The 22,082-nt window shown below is 35.4% G+C and overlaps 1 pseudogene; it reads right to left on the bottom strand.

Moving 5' to 3' along the window:
• Positions 1-20,646: 20,646 nt before the first annotated feature.
• On the bottom strand, positions 20,647-21,430 carry LOC113177156 (DNA-(apurinic or apyrimidinic site) endonuclease 2 pseudogene; annotated as a pseudogene).
• Between the last annotated feature and the right edge of the window lie 652 nt (positions 21,431-22,082).

Genomic DNA, 22,082 nt, shown 5'->3' with positions numbered 1-22,082 from the left:
CTAGTATTGTTAAACCCTCCTCCTATGGGGCAATTCCTTTTAAAATGTCCTGCTTGTTGACAATTGTAGCATGTTCTTGGCCCAGCATCTAAAGCCTGTTTTACTGCAGCTGCCACAATTTGCCCTTGTTCATTAATGTCTCTGGCATCTAAAGCCTGTTTTACTGCAGCTGCCACAATTTGCCCTTGTTCATTAATGTCTCTGGCATCTAAAGCCTGTTTTACTGCAGCTGCCATGACTTGCTCTTATTCATTAATGTCTCTACACAATTTAATATATTTGTTTAAATCTTCCTGTTTCCATGGTCTAATGATATCTCTGCACCAACGATTCGCTTGGTCATAAGCCAGTTGTTTTATTAATGGCATTGCTTGTTCTATATTCCCAAAAACTCTGGTAGCTGTTTGAATAAGCCTATCTACAAATTCAGCATAAGGTTCATTAGCTCCTTGTATTATCTTAGATAATTGACCTTGTAAACCTCCATGTCCTTGTAAAGTCTTCCATGCCTTAATTGCATCTACAGCAATTTGTGCGTATACACCAGGATCATATGCAAGTTGTTGCTGCCGATCCTCATAAGGTCCCTTTCCTAACAACATATCTAGATTTCTCTGAGGATAACCAGCTGCTGCATTTCCCCTAGCCGTCTCCTTGCAAAATTCCTCACTAGCAACCTTCCATAACAGGTATTGTCCTCCAGTTAGCACAGCTTTACACATATTAGCCCAATCTGCTGGCGTCATGTTTAAGTTGGTAATGGATTCGATCAAGCTTACAGTGAAGGGTGCTTGAGGACCATAGGTTGTTACAGCCTCTTTTAGCTCCTTCACTGTTTTGTAAAATAAACCCTGGTGAATTCGCTGCCCTCCTACCTCAAATACAGGGCATACTTGGAAAGCTAGTAACTTTAAGGGGAAACTTTACCGGTAAAGTAACTACTGATAATTTATGTTAATGTGGTTCAATTTTAGCCCTCAATATGGTAACCAGGTAGCTATCCACCCCCTACCATAAAGACTTTAGGCAGTTGTGGAATGGTGATATGCAACCCTGGTGTGTTTTCCTGGAGAAGTGGACAACACAGATGTTGTCCTCCAAAGACTGTAGTTTTATGTTTGGAATGATCATTGCTGCTTCTGATGGCCTTGGCAAAGAAGCTGTCTATCATTGTTCTAACCCCAACAAGCTAATAAAGAATTCAGATTTAAAGGATCTGCTTCTGTTTTATGAAGCTTGAGAAACAACTGCAAATGTGGGGGAACTTAGAAAACGGAATCATATGCTTTGGCAAAGAATCAGGATCAGAAAAATTGTTGTATATACCAAGGTTTCATCTTAAACTGATTCTTGGAAGAGTTATCCCATAGCAATGTTTTAAAGCAAACACTGGAGAAGAGGGACAGCATGATTCAAAATTTATTATATTGCAAAATCCAAACACTCAGTTTTCAACAATGACAACAAAATAGAAATAATAAAAAGAAAAAGAAAACAGCGACCCATTGAGGGGAACACCGTAAATTAATAGAAAAAGTAACTGAAGAATCCCAAATATCAAATTTTAAAAATCTGATTAAAAGATATTAGAATTTCTAAAGAAAAACATGAACAAAGTCAGGAAAACAATATATAAAAATGAGAATATGAATAAATATATAATCATAATAAAATAAATACTATGTAAATTCTGTAGCTGAGAAATAGAATACCTGAAATTACAATTAAACTGGTGGGACACTAGTGGAGATAAAATCAAGCAGAAGAAATTGTTAGTGAGTTGAAGTTAGGATGCCTAAAATCATCAAAATTGAAGGACAATGAAAGAGAAAGAATGAAGAACTGAAAGAAAGAGAAAAAGAAAGAAAGAAAAAATTACTAATATACATATGGTAAGAATACCTGAAAGAGAAGAGAAGGAGAAAAAGGAAAAAGAAAGGAACAAGGACATAATTACTGAAAACTTTTAGAATTTGGTTGAGTACAAATATGTCCATATTCAATAATCTGGGCAGATTTTAAATACAATAAATTTGAGAATACTAAAAAATGAATGCTGGATGATACTATGGGCCTTACAGGAATAAAGGGTGTTTCAAATAATACCATGATTAGTACTATATAGTTAGATTACTAGAAGAAATTGATATATTTTTCAAAAGCATAAACTAAACTGTGTCAACTAGAAACAGAGAACCTCAATAAACCCATAACAAGTAAATATACCAGGTTAGTAATCATAAACTTCCCAAAAAAGGAAAGACCTGGACAGGATTACATTGCTGCTGAATTCTACCAAACACTGAAAAAGAACTAACATTAATCTTTCTCAAATGCTTCCTAAATATTAAAGGGAAGTCAAAGTGTTCTAACTTATTCTATGTAACTAGCATTACTTTGATACCAAAGATAAGGATATTAGATAAAAATTTGCAAACCAATGTCCTTTTTGAATATAGATTGGAAAATACCTAAAAAATATTAGTAAGTAGATTCCACAACATATTAAATGGCTTATGCACCACAACTAAGAATGACTCATTTAAGAGATGTAAGAGTGATCCAATATACCAAAATTATTGTAATAAGTCCTATTAATAGAACAAAGAAAAAAAGAGACAGGATCATCTCAATTGGTAAAGATGTATTTAACAAAGTCCAACATCAATCAATAAAATTAGGAATAGAGGAGAAAATCTCTCAATGTGATAAATAGTATTTATGACAAACCTGCTACTCTCTATCATTATATTCAAGAATAAAAGTTTTCCTTCTATTATCAGGAAAAAGACAAGAATGCTAGCTTTCACTGCTGCAATTGAATGTTGTATTGGAAATTCCAGCCAGGATATTAGACAAGAAAAGTTATTGAAAACCATGCAAATAATAAAGATAGAGGTAAATTTAGATTTTTTTCTTTTGCATATGACACTATCCTTTTTATAGAATGGGAGTACACACACACACACACACACACACACACACACACACACACATACCATAATCTCATAACCATATTCAGCTATGCATGCTGCTGAGTATATTTTCATCACTTAAATCACATGCATGGCAAAAAATACAAAATTTTCCTCAAATAAATTAAAGACTGAAAGATATGGAAAGACATCTCATGTTCACAGATTGGAAGACTTAGCATTGGTGAGATGTCAGTAATGCCCAGAGGGAGCTACAGGTTTAATAAAATTTCTACCAAAATTTTAACAATCATTTTATAATAAATTAAAAAGCTAATCATCAAATTCATATGAAATTAGAAAGATCCCTGAATAACCTAAGTCATCCTGAAAGTTAAGAAAAAAGAAAACACACTTGCCAACTTTAAAATGTGCCATAAAGTTATAATATCATTAATGTTAAGTTACTGGAATAAGTACAGACATAGACATATGGAATAGAATAGAGTTCAAAATTAAGCCTTCACATATGTACCCTTAGTCATTGACAAGGATACCAAGATAATTTGCTGGAGAAAAGACACACTTGGGGGCTTAGAAAATGGTAGTGTAGAAGCAACCTGCATGCCCTAGCTCATTTGGAGTTCAAAATTGAAAGAACTAGAGAACGGTGACTCAGTAAGGTAGGTGACTAAAGGAATTTACTGAGGTTCAATAATGGACAAAGAGATGTAGAGAGACTCTGAGATTCTGATTATTGGAACAAAGGGTAAGTAAGTTTGAAATGGTTCTGTACCTGTACCACTGACAAGCACTAGGACAAATCAGGGGGAGAGGGTCGTTCAGAGGGAAAGTAAAAGAGATTTATGACACAATTATTACAGGAACAGTAGAAGAAGGGAAAGCCAGTCTGAATTCGGTTGATACCGGAATTGTTAGAGGGCAGCAGGAAACACAGTATTCCACTTTCAATTTATAAGCAGAGGTCTGTGGCAGGTATCATTCTTACTAGGATTCCCTAAGCCTTATTTTCCAAGCCCAAACCTTAGGAAATCATAGTCCTCTGCAGCTTCATCTCCCCTGGAGATCTCAGGATGTAGTATCTCAGAGTAATGAGCTGATAGTGATATATAAGGATAATTTATATGGTGAGATTGTTTTAAGCAAAAGCCAATGAAATACACTGAATGGCAGAGGTGAATGAGCAAGGCAAACTCATAGTACCTCTCCGTGTACACCCAAAACTCCTAGGTCCATATAAAGTGCCTTGCCCATATCTGAAAGGGTTTGTTCCTCTGGAAAAGAGCCATTCTGGTACCAGTCCTTCAAAAATATGAGAGAGCCATGCGTTCTTGAATTTTCTGAGCAACATAGGACCTCACCAGAAGAATGTGAAATAAATGTTAGTGATCAACCCTAGTCCAGTTTTTCCTCCCTGAACACTAAGAAAACCCCAAGAGCACACAACATTGCTAATCATGGTAGTGAAGCTTGCTCAAGTCTAAAATCAGCAAAATGTTCTTCAGCAAAGGGAATAGAGCTAGGCCCACTCTGACACCCACATGCAAGGCACTTGTCCTTGCCCAACACAGTCACATATTTTCACACAAAGAGTCACACCCATTCAAGAGAGGGTTTAGTCCTCTGTGTAGGGGATGTCTTATGCCAGAAGTTTTGCAAAATCAAAATCATGGGACCCACAACATCCCAGGAGAGCTATGGAATCTCCAGAGCCATCTAAGTCTCCACCATTAGAGGGTGGATTTCACTCATTGAGGTAAAGCATGGTCTATAGTGCTTCCCCATATAAAAAAAGAAAACTGTAAGAGCATACAAAAGTGCCACCTGTGACAGGAAGGGATTTAGATACTGAACTGAGAACAACACAGTTCCCAAGAAGTCCAGTGGCCTACAGTCTACAGCAGAATACCAAGAAACAGGAGGGGGATGGGTTGAGCAGTGGAAGTATAGTATACACCACTGAGTTTTGTGAAGCAAGGACCCAAAATAGACATAGGGAAAAATAAATGCCCAATCCCCAAAGCTGACATGGACCCTAGAGGTTTGTACACTGCCTCTGCACATACAGCCAATCAGAGGATTTGGAGTCAAGTACTGGACATTGGCTATGTATGCCTCTAATACCTGATTGATTTCAAAACTTAAAGTGCCTAAAAAGTCTATGCATGATAAACAATTTGGCAAGGAAAACTATTAGTGTTTATTAGTATTTGTGTGTGTGTGTGTGTGTGTGTTTTAATTTCCCCTGTATTTTCTTATATGTTTGTTTTACTTCATGTTGCTAATTGTTATTTCATTATTTTAATAATTTTTTTAAAATATGTATATTAGATTTTGTGCATCATTTTCTTCTCTCATTTATATTGTCTTTTTTACCTTTCATTCTACCTTTCATTCTCTTCTAGATTTTTCCTTTATCCCTCTCCCTTCCCACATAACTGGTTTTTTTTATTCTCATTTTTTACTTTTTTCATTTCTTACATTTTACCTCTATGCTCAATAAAGTTTAACACTAATTTTATTTTCACTATTACCTAATTATCTATCTATTCTAATCACTTCCCCTTTCTTTTCTTTGTTTAATGGAGTATTAGAGATTAACTTTAATAAATATTTCTTGTATATTGATATGTAGCTTGCTTTCAAGCTGTAGTCTTACCAATGGTTATTCACTCCTTCAAAATGGAGCTAAGGACCAAATATAAAACTTGAACTCACTGACTGGGTGCATTGAGGCTAATATAAAATTCTACTTTGAGGCAAATTGTAAAGAGAAGCAGCTGACTAAAAAGATCCTCACATAATAACACTAGAGCCATCTATCTAAACAAAGGAGTAAATTTCTTTTGTTTAGATGGATGGCTCTAGTGTTATTATGTGAGGATCTTTTTAGTCAGCTGCTTCTCTTTACAATTTGGAACACAAGTAACATGAGAAATCAAGGCAATTAGTGCCACCAAAAGCTCAAAACTCACCAACAACTATATTCTGATATATTGAAGAGAAGAAAGCTTGGGCAAATAATTCATGAAGTTAATGTTAAAATAATAAACTAAGGGAGAAAAAACAGGAGACAAAGAACATTTAAATAAAGATAAAGTCTATAAAAGAATCAGACATATCTTGGAAATAAAAAAATTTAATCCAATAACTCAATGATGAGTCTCAACATCAGATAAGAACAAGCAAAAAAAAAAAAGGAATATCATGGATGGATGATAAAGTGCAGGAATTAAATTACTCAATAATAATACCAAAATAATTAAAATATTAATTTATGAACAGAATGTACAAAAACTCTGGAACAACATAAAATGCCAAGCATAAGAACCATAAGTTTTGAGGAAGGAGAGGGAATAGAGACTAATGGCATGGAAAGTTTACTTAGTAAAAACAGTAGCAATATACACAAAATTTCACTAATCTTGAAAAGGTGATGAACATACAGTTACTGGAGGCATTTACAACTCAAAATACAATAAAGAAACAAGGGGCTGGGGATATAGCTCAATCGGTAGCGTGCTTGCCTGGCATGCGTGTGGCCCGGGTTTGATCCTCAGCACCACATACAAACGAAGATGTTGTGTCTGCTAAATACTAAAAAATAAATATTGAAATTCTCTCTCTCTCACTCTCTCTTTAAAAAAACAATAAAGAAACAATCTTTCCACAATATAATTGAAATGACAAAGATTCAGATGAAGAAAGAATTTTTAATACTTCTGAACTTCTCTTCTTCAAACCCCCACCTTTATTGTGGTTTAGCTTCTACATATCAGTGAAAAAATTGACCTTAATTTTTTTGGAATTGGCTTATTTCAATTAAGGGATGCTTGGAGTGGTGGCACATGCCTATAATTCCAGGGGCTTGGGAGCCTGAGGCAAAAGGATCCCAAGTTCATAATGAGCTTCAACAATGTAGTGAGGCCCTAAACAACTTAATGAGAACCCATCACAGTAAATAAATAAATAATAAAAATGTCTATGGATATATCTTGGTGGTGCCCCTGGGTAGTAACATCGCCAATACTAAAAATTAATTAATTAATCAATTAATTAATCAATTAAAAAATAAACCACCAACAACTAAAAACAAAAACTGTAAGGGTAAAGTACCTTAATTTTTTTGGAATTGTCTTATTAGAACAAACTTCCAGTAGAAGATCTAAAGCTCTAAAGGCCAGGAAGACATGAAATAGTATATTTCAAGCCTAGAAAGAAAGAAAAGAACTACCAATAAACTATCAACCTAGATTGTTGTATACAGTAAAGCTATCTTTCATAATCAAAACAATAGATGAAAGCTTTCTAAGATAAGCACAAACTAATGGAATCCACGAGGACTGAAGCTATTAAAGGAAATCAAAACACAGAGGATAAAATAAATGGATACATATAATCAGAAAGCACAGGTAAGAATAAATCACATTAGAAAAGTAAAGAGGCAAATTAAAATTCAGAACAATTAAAATATTAGGAAAAAAACAAAAAGGCTAAAAATAACAAATACCTCACTATGATACCATCGAATGTTAATAGAGATAATTCTTCAATGCTCTATCAGTAAAATGAATGAAACTTCTGGCAACATTCGAAGAAGTAAAGGTGCTTTTATAACATTTCCCTCTTTTTAAAATACATTGAATAAAACTAAAAGTGGAGAAAAAACACCATAATCATTGAACCAAGAAACTGGTTAAAACTAGAAGCACAAATTATATAAACTATCTGACAAAAGCCAAGCATTGTGGACTAACAGAAAGTAGCATGCTAAGCACTGCCAGTCACTTATTCATTCATTTTTTTTATTTTTTTTTATTTTTTTATTGGTTGTTCACAACATTACAAAGCTCTTGACATATCATATTTCATACATTAGATTCAAGTGGGTTATGAACTCCCAATTTTTGGAAAGGCTGATTAAAAATCACGAGAAAAAAACATCCAAGAGATATGGGATATCATTTTATTTCATTCATTAAAAAATATTTCTTTGTATGCCAGATACCATGATAGGTGCTAAAAACATAGTGATGAGTAAAAAAGAAGGGAAAAAATTGTCTAAAGAAACACACCACCTTGGATCTTAAGGGAGACACAAATGTTGTCAAGCTTAAATATTAGCATCTTAAAAGGGATACAGAATTTTACTTCATTCATGTGATTCAATTCAAATACATGGGTATGATACAGGATTTATAGAATACTACTTTAAAGGAGCAGAAAGTACAAAAAATGAGAAGCATAAGATCATACACAGTAAGACAGCTGCCCTGCAGAATGCAAAAATCTTGGTAGTTCACCATAGTCTCAAATAAACTGTAGATATCATAGTCTTCTTAAAATTACCCCATAAAATGAACTTACAAAATTATTAGAGCATAGAGGAGGAATAAAAACAAACTGACAAATTTCAAGGAATAAGAGAGGTCAGAAAAATGAAGTTATGAAAGCTATTATAAAAACAATAGAATATGGTTGATTGGTTTCAGGAAAACCAAGAAACTGAAAACAAATTAAAAATGAGCTTATAGAAATTATTATAAACTTAATAAGTAACAAATAAATAAATAAATAAATACATGAACAATGGAAATATCAATGAAAAATGATATTTCTAACAAGCCTAGCACTAAATTATCATTATTCAATCATGAAATTGAGGCTCAGTTTATCCACTTGTCAAAGGTTTTACCACTAACATTTATTAGAGCCAAGTCTTAAACCTCTGACCATCTTGTTTACAGATTTGAAGTCCACAATGCCCTTTTTATTTGGAAAGGGCTTATACTCCTTCATAGTTTTTCATGACAAGAGCTTTATTTTTCAGGGGAATTTTAAGTGCTGAAGAAAGGTGTAGAAGTAGAAAGATAGGATACTTATTCTTAGACCTGGGGAAAACTGTGTTTTTATTAAGAATGGACATTGATGTAAAAATGTGATTGAAACAGAGTATGCTCTAATGGTAATAGTCTAAATGGGGAAACCCAGGTAGACCCATCTGATGATGTCTTCAAGGGAGAATGGAATAGGGAGAAGATTTCCTTCCTCCCTTTCAGGGCTTATTGTGGATGTAAGGGGATCTGGTTTCTGTACCCTGCCTTGGGGAGGAGGAATTCTGGTTTACCTTAATTGCTTCAGAGCTAAAAAGCAAGGAATGGGCTCAAAGTCACATAAACCTTACTTCAGAGTCCAATTTCCTTTAATTCAAACTACTCAGCATACCAGAGCACCATGTTTCCAGATATTGTGTTATGAGTCTGAACAAAGGTTGAAGGTAGTCAGAAATGTGGGAATAAGCCACGCTGTGATCTCAGTCTCCTTTTGATTTTTTTTCCTCTGGATGCAAAACTAAGTGGACTGATGCTGCTCTCAATCCTCAATGTCAAACTAGTCTGTGAAAAAATTGGAAGTGTTGTCTTAAATTTGAGATATCCATCACTTCTCTGGAAATATGTTTGACTGAATAGATATGGGAAATAAAGAAGTTTGCTTAATTTTTCTTCTTTGCAAATTCTAAATGTTAATAGAATTGTTGACTCTCTTAAGATATTATATATATGTGTGTGTGTGTGTGTGTGTGTGTGTGTGTGTGTGTGTGTGTGTGTTATTGCAAACAAAATAATACTAATTGGGACCTCATACCCTGTTACTGAAACCTACCTGATGAACCCTTCTAATGCAAAGAAATGGGGGAACATTTCAGGCAATACTATCATCAGCAAATTCAAATTTTTGATTTGTAATAACCATTGCACTGGCCTTTTGTGATCTCACCCCCTGCTTGCTTTTGCTAATACTTCTATTCATCCTCACTGTAACAAGAAAATTAGCAGTATGTAAAGAGAGGTGTTTCAGATCATTTGCACTTAAATGCTACCTCCTGCACAAGTAAACATGAGAACTAAGAAGAGCTGAAAGGGAAGGAACAAGTGGGCAGCAATGAGAGCATTTTTAAAATAAAATAAATGCTAAGATATGACTGACTATTCATTGGATTTTAGGAAACCTACGTTTTTTCTAGTGAGATTCTTTTCTTCAAGGAGAATCCATACCTTTCTTACTGTCCCTACACTCTTGTAGAGTTTGAGATTACTATCTGACCTGAGAAGATAAGCTAGATACTGAAAAAATGTTTGGGATAAAGGGATAGGAAGACAAATGACTATTGAAGTGAAAGATACTTTTTTCACATACCCCATCCCTCTTAGTATCGAAAATCGCAGTTTTCCAGTTTATTAAGTGATGTTTACAAAACAACTCACATGTATTAATTCATTCAATCCTAACCAAAATACTTTTTAAAATAAATGTGTATTTGTTTCTATCTATCTATTTGTTTGTTTATTTTTTACATACATGACAATAGTGAAATGCCTTGCACTCATTTTATCCATTTGCAGCACAATTTTTCATAACTCTGTATATAAAGTATGTTACGTCAAAATTATGCCATTATACATGCAGTCTTTTTTTGCATTACAATTCGTAATACACATATATACCACAGTTTTTCTTATCTCTGTTTGTAAAAGGTATGTTGACACCAAATTCAAATCTTCATACATGTATTTTGTATAATGATGACCATCACATTCCCCCATCCTTGCTAATCCCCTTCCCCCCCTTTCCCTCCCACTCCTCTTCCCTATCTAGAAATAATCCCTTCCTCCCATGCTTTCCTTCCCTACCCCACTTTGAGTCACCCCCCTTATATCAGAGAAATATCAATGTGTATTTGTATTATAACTTTAGTATAAATAAAGGCTAGACATACTAGTTAGTGTTTGAAGAAACAAAAATCTACATGTTACTATGAAGTCATTATGTAGATGTACTTAACATTAAGAAATGGCTCACTGTAAGTAAAGAAGATATCATCAGTTATATGGGTTGGTCTTATCCAATCAGTAAAAACAGGAAAGTGCCTTAAGAGCAAAAGGAGGTTTTGCAAAAATGGATCATCAATTATGCTTGAATTTCCAGTCTATTGGCCTGCCCTACATCTGTATCTCATTATACAAATGTATGTATATAGAATTACATTATCAGTATGACATATCAATATATTCATACATATTGCAGTGTTATATAATATAAATATATAATATATTAATTTAGAATCAATAAGAAGCTATGTGTATAACAGGTTATATAGAGTATGCTTGTGTGTGCATACATGAAGGTTTGAAATATATATATATATATATATATATATATATATATATATATATATATATGGTCAACCTAAGCGTGGTGGTGATACCACCACTTATCAGTTACAAGTTTTGCTTCCTAAAATATTGAAGGCTGAACATTTGAGAAGATGTCAGTGCAACTCCGTAGAAAGCAGGTTTTATTAAAAAAATAATAGCACAGACTTCTCCCAGAAGGCAGAAGGGAGCCACAGCTGTTATCCTGGTATCCCAAAAAGTGAGAGCATCCTGTCCTTTTTATAAATTTTAGACTTTCTTTGTTCTCCTGTGCTCTTCCCCCTTATCTCTCTTCTTTCTGTAAGTGTGACTAGGCTCAGGAAATGCTGGTAGGATGGTCAAAAGATGAGAATCAGATGGGCTGGAAAGGACAAGGTGGATTGATCAGGGCAGGAAGGGAATGGCCCCCATGGTATTAAATAGCAGCTTCCTGTCTGTTCAGAAGGTGCTTCTTTAACAACCTTTTGAGAGGGGCAGTATAGGCAAGTAATCTCAGAAATTAAGGCGGTATAGGCACTAACAGTCCAATCTGCCGGGGGCAGTCTTCAATTTCCTGGACCCAAACTGGCCTCCATTTTCTCTGTCTGATCCAATTATCTATCTACACTGACTGCCTGTCTTTAATTCTTGCTTCATTGATATGCACTTGTAACCCCAGTCTCTGAGAGGCTGATGAAGGAGGATTGAAAATTTGAGGATTGAGTAATTTAGCAAGGCCCTAAGTAACATAGCAAGATCCTGTATTAAAATAAAAAAGTAAAATTAGCTCAGGATGTGGCTCAGTGATTAAATGCACCCCCCAAAAAAAGACAATAGAGAGAGAGAGAGATTTTGATAGTAAGGATGGTCTTAGGAAACAAGATAAAAAATGAGTTTGGAGAAATGTTTTTGAGACTATGGAATTGGTTCTCTAATCTGGTCAGGTTTAAAGGCACCAATGATCCTATTTCTGGTAGGAATTAAATGTGCTGAAAGCCCAAGATATTATGGGAAAATAGAGATACTCAAAGTATTATCAGTTTATATCTCTTACCAAATCATCAAAAAAGCAAGGTATATAATATCTGAGAACATTTTTGGCAAACTAATGAATACAGTAAGTTTTTCTGATTGCTTCTAAATATGCTAGAAAATATGGGGAAAGAAAACAATGAGCTCAGAGATTCATATTCATAGCTCAAGCTCTGCAAAACTGATATGAAAGTTTACATATCTATTCTGAAAGAAATCTTTATCACTTATAACCTCAGAGCAGAGATTGCTAAAAAAAAAAACAGAATTATATACTCTGTATGCCAATTACAATGAAAATTGGATTCCAAACTTCAAAGGATGTCATCCTTTAAACTGATAGAATTGATTGGGAATGAATGGAGTTTTAAAATTTGGAATGAGATTGTTTAAGAAGGTGAAACTGGGCATCTTATAATACTAAGTGTTGCTGAGTCTCCTTTGCCAGATAAAGCTTAACTTTTACCTTGCTTGAGGTGGTCAACCATGTTTTTCCTGAAAAAAAATTGTACTGGTCTTTCCTGAGGTATTTTCCTTGTAACATATTGCTGATTCTCCTCAGGACCTATCTGCAACAGACTTCTTTTCTAGCCCTACTGCTTAAAGACACTTCCAGCAGTTCCCAAAGGATGAGGTGTAAGGTAGTTTCCATGAAGAAATTTGTTACACTTCAGAGGAATAGCATGATATTTTCAACTGAATAGACATAAATGTGGGAAAATACATATAAGGATAGGTATTAGGCATTTTGTATGATGGCAGAAGGAACTTAAAGTTTGATGGGCCTGATTTTATTGATATGTGCCTCCTGAACAGAGATTTCCTTTATTCAATATTAGTGTTGAGGGAATAGGAAAAGTCATAATGGATTGTTTGACAAGTATTATGGTTTAGATGTAATGTGTCCCCCAGAATCTCATGGGTGAGACAATGCAAGAACATTCATAGGTGAAATGATTGGGTTATGAGAGCCTTAACCGAATCAGTGAATTAATCCCCTGATGCGGTTTAACTGAATGGTAATTGAAGGCATGTAGGGTGCTATTGTAGGAGTAGGGATTTGGGCTGTATATATGTGTCTGGCAAGTGGAATATCTTTCTGCTTCTTGGTCACCATGTGAGCTGCTTCCTTCCACCAACATTCTCATCCAAGATGTTTTGCCTTACCTTGAGTAATGGAGCCAACTGTCTATGAAATGAAATGTCTAAAACCATGAGACACAAAATAAACTTTTTCTTCTTAAAATTGTTCTAATCAGGTCTTTCAGTCACAGCAGCAGAAAAGCTTACTAAAACAGTTGGTTGCCTGAGATATGCAATAACAATCTTCTCACAATAATAGAAGCTGAAATGTCAGATTACCTTTTTCATACTATACAGAAAGGTAACCAAAGACTTAGGGATATTGAAATGGGCCCATAGATCACATCATTCACTGTTCCCAGGGTTATTGTGCATCATTAGGGAAGTCATAAGTGAAAGAAATTTGAGGAGACAAGCAGCATTCATGAAGGATTCTGGTGTTTCTTTTCCTATAGGTCAGAAAATACAGTGGTAACTCCTGCCATGGAATCATAATATCTACATGCAATTGGAGTAATTGGTTAAAAAGCCAAGTGGCAACAAAAATGAACAAAAATAAATTGTTTTTTGAAATGTATAGCAGCTACAATAATAATCAAAATGCATGACTCTCAGAGAAATATGGAATTTACTACTTGATCCCAATGTGCCTAGATGATATATTGGTTGGAAATGAACAAAATTGATCTAGATACACACACATACAAAAATTCTTGGTCAAATAAACAGAAGGCTAACTTAAATCACAAAAATATAATGGCAGGGATCCTTAATTAATGTTCATATTACAGACAATTTATAAACCTACAATGCCTTCACAGAAAGGAAAACAAAGTCCCCTGAAAAAAAAAGGCTTCACCAAATTTCCATAAATTCATTCTCATTATTTCTCCCATCATTCCACAAATATAAATACAACAATTTCCCGGGGTTACAGTGTATTGGGGAAAATGAAATTGTTCAGGGATTTCTAAACAATGTTTCTAAACTGATTCTAACTCCAGAAGACTAAACATCTACAACAGTCAGGTTAGGTAAATATACACGCCAGATGATCAGTTGAGTTTAAATTAGGTCCATCTCACATCACAGGTCCTTGATTTTTTCTCCAGATGTGTAATGTATAATGTCTAATTGGAATTGACAATCAGCAACTTGGAGAATCTCCACATGTCTCCTCTGACCTGTAGAATGCAGGCTACTATGGTAGGAAAAGCCAAAGGAAGCAACTAAAACTGCCTCACCTAAGAAAATAGTAACCCAAAAGCAATACTGAATTCCAGGATTCATTGCAAACACTGGGCCACCCTAAGGATCCTGAAGGATGCTGGAGTATTGTCACTACATCCTCCATTCAACTTCTCTATTTTATCCATGCAGAAATTAGACAGATTTTGAAAGAATAACAGTGAATTATCATAACCTTTATGAGGTGTTGACTTCAATTGCACAGGTTGTTCCAATTGTACTTTCATTACTTCAGTAAAGGAACCCATTCCCAAGTGTATAATACACAGCTCTTAATCTGGTGTGATGGTTAATTTTATGTTGCAAAGTCAACACATAACCTCTATGTTAAACACTATTTCTGGGGAACACCTTTCAAAAATTAAGTGTCATCTGACTCACCAAGCCATAAAATTAGACATGTATGGGTACACTCTATCATCAAAGGAAAAATATATATATACAAATTGGATAAAAGCAGACCATGAAGTTACAAATGAGTTATATAAAGAAGTTTCCCAAATGCTTGTGGTTACCATTCCAGCTATGCAGGCCTCTCCCAGCCTATATTCATAGCTTCATGGAGAGTTCCCTAAAATCAGTTGTCAGAAGAAGAAAGTATTTAGGCCTTATTTATGCTTTTGCTTGATATGCAGGCTCTACCTGAAATGAGGCAACTGTAGTGCCACAGGGTATCCACTTTTGTGGGATATCCCAGAAGGAAAGCAGTAAAAGAAAATCCTTAAGGTGGGTAGAAGTTCCAGCAGTACCTGCTTTTATGTATGCCCTGTAGGACAAAAGGCCATACATCTGATTATATTCTGATTCATGGTATGGCCAAACATTTGGGCACTTGGATGAAACACAATTGGAAAATTGTTGACAAAGAAATTTGGAGAAAAGCTGAGTGTGATGGCGTACACCTTTATTCCCAGCTACTCAAGCATCTGAGGTAGAAATATTAACCAGCAATCTGGGCAAGTAAGCAAGACCTAGTCTCAAAATGGATTGGGCTATAGCTCATACAGAGCCTTCCTAGCATGTGTGAGGGCCTGGGCTTAATCCTCATTACAACAAAAAAATGAAAGAGAAGGAGGAAGGGGAGAAGAAAATAAGAGAAGAGGTGGAGGAACAGGAAAAGAAAAAAAAAGAAAAGAAAAATAAATAAATAATGATTAATTAATTAATTAATTAAGAGAATTGTATTGATAGAGGTATATTTGCCAACTTAAAAGGGGACATTTTTTAAAGTGTTTTATGTAAATGCTCCCTGAAAGGCTACACTAGCATAGGAGAATTTTTATAGTCACTGGACAGTATGACATATTTTGTGGATATCAGCTGGCCTCAATCCTGAGACATCTCTGTCATTACACATTGAATCAAAAGAAAAGTGATTATGATGGCTGGGATAGAGATTATGTGTTGACTTTGCAACATGCAGTTCCACTCATCAACACTGATGTGGAATGGCTACTGATGTGTGACAAATCTGAAAACCAGCTAAGACTAACACTGAGTCCAGAATGTGACACTATTGCACAGAGCCATTGGCCTGATACATGGCATCAAGTTAACTATATTGGACCGCTTCCATCATGTAAGAAGCTGTCTTTTGTTCTTTTTGAAAGAAACACTTTTTGGGTAGCAAATTGCCCTCCTTCCATGCAAGACCTCTGTCAAAACTATGAACTGCATAGTTATGGAGTTCCTTTGCCTCAATCATGGCATTTCATTCAACATAACTTCTGTCTGATAAAAATCTCAGTTCTTTTCAAAAGAAGTGGAATAATAGGCTCATGCTCACTGAATTCATACATCTTAACATGTTCCCCATTTATCCTGTATCAGCTAGCTTTATAGAACTATTGAATGAATGTCCTTTATAAAACTCATTTCCAATACCATTTTCAGATGGCTTTCTATGCTCAAAATTAAGATATAGTGCTACTTATATCTAGGACTTACACTATCAGGAATAAACAGATGAAATTAAAGTGGTATCAGTCATTATTACACCAGTTTTCCAGTTATCCACTAGGAAATTTTTTGCTATCCTGTAAATGAAGTATCATGCCTTTTTGATCTATCAGTCTTGGTGACAGAAGAAGGGATGTTTTCACCAGAAAATGCAAATATGATCCCATTGAACTGGAAGTTAGTTATGACAATTGGACATTTTGGGGTTTCTCATGTATGTCTCTGTCTGAATCAATGCATAATGGAGAGAGTTGTGATGCTGAAGGGGGTGATTTTCCTGATTACCAAGTAGAATTTTACTGCATTAAAATAATGTAGTATGGGTATTGGAAAGAGTTAGTTTCATATACAAGCTATGACTATGTGACTAGTTAGGAATTTAGTACTTCCACAAGTGCTTTTTCTTTTGTTTCTCTGAATGCATTTATGTGCATATGTATGCATCTATTTTTGTTTTCTTTCCTCTCTTATTCCATTACCATATATCATAACATGTACTAACATTTTATTATAGTATTTAATGTCAATTTTACATCATAGCATTTAAGTTATAGGATACAAAGGAGGAGAAGATACACCACTCAAAAACATTACCTCTTTTGGAGAAAGGATAAATGGATTTGCAATTTTACAAAGTATAGTTGTATCATATTGGGCAGGATTATGACTTTGTTCTTTAGTTGAGGTTATACTATGTTTTAAGGGGTCATATATGTGTGCCAAATTGAAAAGTGGTTGTTTGACAGTTAACTTTATGTGATAACTTAACTGAATCACAAGATGCTCAAATTAAACATTATTTATGTCTATATTTTTGAGGGTATTTGAGGGTATGATATTAAACTAATTCTTTTGAATTGGTGGATTCAGTAAAGAAAATATCCCTCACCAATGCTAGTAGGTATAATTAAATTCCTTGAAGGCCTTAGTAGAACAAAGTTGTGCTCCCCATTTGATTACTGTCTACTCATTCAATCTAAGACATTGGTCTTCTCCTGCCCTTGGACTAGCATTTGTACTAAAGACTTCCATGGTTCTTAGGCCTTAAGACTTGTCCTGTAATTACACTAGTAATATTGGTGAGTGGCCCACTTGCACAGCAGATAATGAGACATTTTAGCTGTCATACTTGCATGAGTCAATTGCTCACTATATGCATGTGTTTGTGTGTGTATATGTATCCTAGTGTTTCTGCTTCTCCCAATCATCCTAAATAATTTTTTTTTCAATGCTTGCTAATAAATGTCACAAGAAGTAGGTTGCTGTACTTCCTTTTCTGTCTGATATGGGATGAATTGTTTCACCCTAAAGTTCATTTGTTGAAGTCCTAATCCCTAACACCTCAGAATGTTATCACATTTGGAGGCAGAGCCTATAAAAATTACATTAAAATGAGTTCCTTATGGTCACCCTAATTCATTCTGACTGGAGTTTTTAGGAGAAGAGAATATTTGTATATCAAATAGAAACCAGGAATACATGCAGAAAGGGGAAAGACCACATGAGTCCACAGTGGGAAAAAAAGTCATGTGAAAGTTGTTTGGTATCTTTTGAGGACTTTCTCCTCAGAAGATCCTAAACTTATTGACACCTTGATCTTGAATGTCTAGTCTCCAGGATAGCAAGAAAATAAATCGTCATTGGCTAAACCACCTCGTGTGTGGTGGTGATTTTTCTTTTCTTTTCTTTCTTTTTTTTTTTTCTGAGGCACATCCCCAGGAATTTTTTTATATTTTTATATAGAGACAGAGTCACACTAAGTTGCGTATGGCCTCACTAAGTTGCTGAGGCTGGCTTTAAACTGTGATCTTCCTGCCTCAGCCTCCCAAACCACTGGCATTATAAAAGTGCACCACTCTTCCTGGCACATGGTGCTTTTTAATGGAATCTATAAAAATATAATACATTGTCCTACTTTAGGTATTTAAAGATTTGAAACAGAATTTTGTTCTCTAGGGAACTTCAGTTTTGATATTAAGGACTGTCAGGTAAGTAGATTAGTGGTTATTGAAGTTAATCTTTACTTAAAAATAAGGGAAAATCAGGGGTATCCCATGAAAATAGAAGGAAGATCAGTAAAGTAGAGAAGGGTCATTGGCAAGGGAGTGAGAGGAGATGGGACAAGGGAGGAATGGTGGAATGAAATTGGCCAAAGTATACTGTATACAAATGTGAATATAACACAGTGAATTTTACCTTTATGTATATCTGTAAAGCACTAATTTTAGAAAGCTATAAATAAACAGAAGAGAAGTGGAGTAGAGGAAGGGAAACTGGGGTAGTAAGAGAGGGAAAGAGGAAGTTAAATATAAGAATCTCCAGGATTATCTCATCATTTATTCCTCAGAAATTTTGAGCAACTTTTCCTTCCATAAAGCCTCACATTTATCTGTTACATTGATGATAGTAAGCTGATTGGGAATAGTGAGCAAGAGGTAGCAGCTATTTTCAACTTATTGGTAAGATATGTATATTTTACAAGTGGGGAAATAAGTCCAAAAAAACCATGGACTTTCCACCTCAGTGAAATTTGTGGTATGTGACATGTCAAATTCTCCTTTCTAAGGTCAAAATATGTTGTTGCATATGACCCAACCTACACTAAAAAGGGTCACAATATTTAAGGTAGCTCTTTGAATTTTGGAAGCAACTTAGGAATTATTATGGTGAGTTATTTCACCCCATTTGCTAAGTGACCCAAAAACAATTGCTACTTTTGAGTGGATCCCAAAATAAGAAAGAGCTCTGAAATAGCCCTCTCAGAATTCTGTGTAACCTACTCTACCACTTGGATCTTATGATCTAGCAAATCCAATGTTTCTCAAAGTACCAGTGGCTGAGAGAGAGAGATGGTATTTGGAGATTTAGTAGGCCTCTATATATGAGTCACAGGACAGATCTTAAGTAAAGCAAAGCAACATATCTGGTGTGAAGTCCTGTGATCCTCCAGAGATAACTAGTTTCCTTTTGAGAAATAGCTTCTGACTTGTTACTGCATCTTAGTGAAGATTAATTGCTTAAACTTGGATCCCCAAATTACCATGTAATCTTGCTTGTTTACCATAATCTGCATGTTGCCTAACACAGGAAGCCATAAAGCTGGGCCAGCACAACAATATCCTGTCATCAAATGGAAGTGGCATATACAAAATCAGAATCAAGCAGATCTCAGAGAAATATATGTTACATTTAGAACTTGTCCAAAACATTCATTGTCTTCCTTTCCATCACATTATATTCTCACCCAGTGCTTTCCCATAACTTCATGTAAAGTTTCTTATGATCACTTGATTAGGAAGCAAAGTCATAAGCCTATTTTACAAATGTTCTAAGGAGATTCTTATGAGGCTATGATGCCTATTTTTTTGTGTGAACTTTGCTAGGATATAGTACACAGTTGTTTAATCAAATACTAATCTAAATAAATGTTTGTCTGAAGATATGTTTTAGATGTAGCTAGTATGCATGGTTAGTTTACTTTCTTATGCATTTGTTAGTGGATTATTGGTACAAATAATATTGGGTTTCATTGACAAAATTATATATGCAAGGAATATAGTTTGTTCCATCAGTCTCAAGTACATCCCCTTTCCCTCCCATCCTGTCCCTGTTATGTTGCCTTCCTCTACTCTACTAATATAGTGGATATTCTATTAATAAAGTGGATTATAACCAAATTTCCATAATACACACAAACATATACATATATATTAGTACTTTATAGATATACATAAAGGTGAAATTCACTGTGCTGTATTTATGTTTTTACATAGCATTATTTGGTCAAGTGTTTTCCCCTGTTTCTTATTTTCCCCTTTTCCCCCCATGCCTCTCATATACTGTAGTAATCTCCCATCTATTATCATGAGATTTCTACCTCTTCTTTCCTTTATTTTAAAATAAAGATGAGCTTCAATAATAGGTAACAGCCATATCTACTTATTTAAAAGGCCTTAAGATCAAAATTGAAATTCACTAGAGAATAAAAAAAAAAATCAAGATTCCATTCTCTATCATCAATTCCTCCCTGAATTTTCAACCTGTTGACCTGGTCTAAAAATTTCACTGCTTGCATAGCTTACACATCTCGAGATATATATATATATATAAAGTGTGTGTATATAATATGCATGTGTATACCTTATGTTCTGTTCCATGAAATTGAATAATGTGGATTATAAACAAAACATGCCCCTCTACAGTGGGCAGACTTCCCCCAGTACAGACTTCCAGAATGAAGTCTGTAATTCCTTCTCATCTTTACCCTCTGAATGTTTGTCCTGCTCTTCTACCTCTCTGTCCATCATTTCCTCTTCTAGAGTCTTTGGGGTTATGGGGTATTTCACCTGAGGCAGGTTACGCAGCTGCAAGACAGGAGAAGTTTTGGAATGGCTGAAATAGGGCTGGAATTAGCTCATCATGTTTTTTTGTCCTCTTCTGAGGCCAGCCTTACCTGGCCAAGGTCTAGTTCAGTGCACACAGACTTTGTTTTGCTGTTTATCTACCTATGATTAATGGCTAAGTTGTAGCGCTGACTGCTCCAATACAGGTTCTTTCAAGAGGAACTAGGAATCAGAGAATCTTGAGTGGGGTGCCTGTAAACACAGGAGGAGCCAGGTGCACCGAGCTGGGCACTATTTTGCAAGAACAGAGGACACATTCAAGGTGGCACCCACAGAACAGTAGTCAGAGCTTATCACCTCAGGTAGAAGGAAGGAGTCCTGGAAGGTATCTATTACTATGTGCTGTCTCCCAGCACATAGTCAAGCCAGGGACCATAGTTGAGATGGCAAGTGCCACTAACCACTGAAGAGCAGGTGAAGGCCCCCTCTGGCTTTGGTGGTAGCTAGCAATGAATGCCCCTACGTGGGATCCAGCCTGGCACTCCAGGTTACTGAAGAAACTGTTCAACCATTTGAGCCCTGGGTCCTCTTCAAAGCATTCTAGGTTGACTGCATCAATTTGAAAAAGACCGCCATTTTTTAGATTGCAGGTGAATGATAATGTTATGGTTTGGATGTAAGGTATCCCCCAAAAGCTCACATGTGAGACAATGCAAGGAGGTTCAGATGAGAAATGATTGGGTTATAAGAGTCTTAACCCAATAAGTGATTTAATTTTCTGATAGGAATTAACTGAGTGGTAACTGAAATGTTAGGGTGAGGCTGGGGAATGTGAGAATCAGGGTGTGACTTTGGGATATATATATCTGGAGAGTGAAGTCTCTCTCTCTGCTTCTTGACCACCATGATGTGAGCTGTTTCCCTGTGCCACACACTCCACCATGATGTTCAGCCTCATCTTGACCCCTGAGAAATGGAGTTAGCCTTCTAAAGACTAAGACCTCTGAAACTGTGAACCCTCAAATAAACTTTTCCTCCTCTATAGTTGTTCTGGTCAGATCCTTATGTAGTCACAGGAGAGAAAAAGCTGACTAAAACAGATAAATACCATATGTAATTGTATAAGTCAGGTGGCTCAGCTCCAGGTATGATTCTGACAGTACCTGGAAATTCTCCTGTCTGTAAAATTTTCCTCAAAAGCATCTCACAGGGTCCCAAATTCTATTGTGGCACATTTATTCCTTTATGATATGAAATCTTATAGCCTTCCATAATTTCTAATGAAATTA

The sequence above is a fragment of the Urocitellus parryii genome, chromosome X, assembly GCF_045843805.1.
Source record: "Urocitellus parryii isolate mUroPar1 chromosome X, mUroPar1.hap1, whole genome shotgun sequence".
NCBI classification, from domain to species: domain Eukaryota; kingdom Metazoa; phylum Chordata; class Mammalia; order Rodentia; family Sciuridae; genus Urocitellus; species Urocitellus parryii.
Note: the sequence above shows the minus strand (reverse complement) of the source record. Positions and strands in the feature narration are given on the sequence as shown.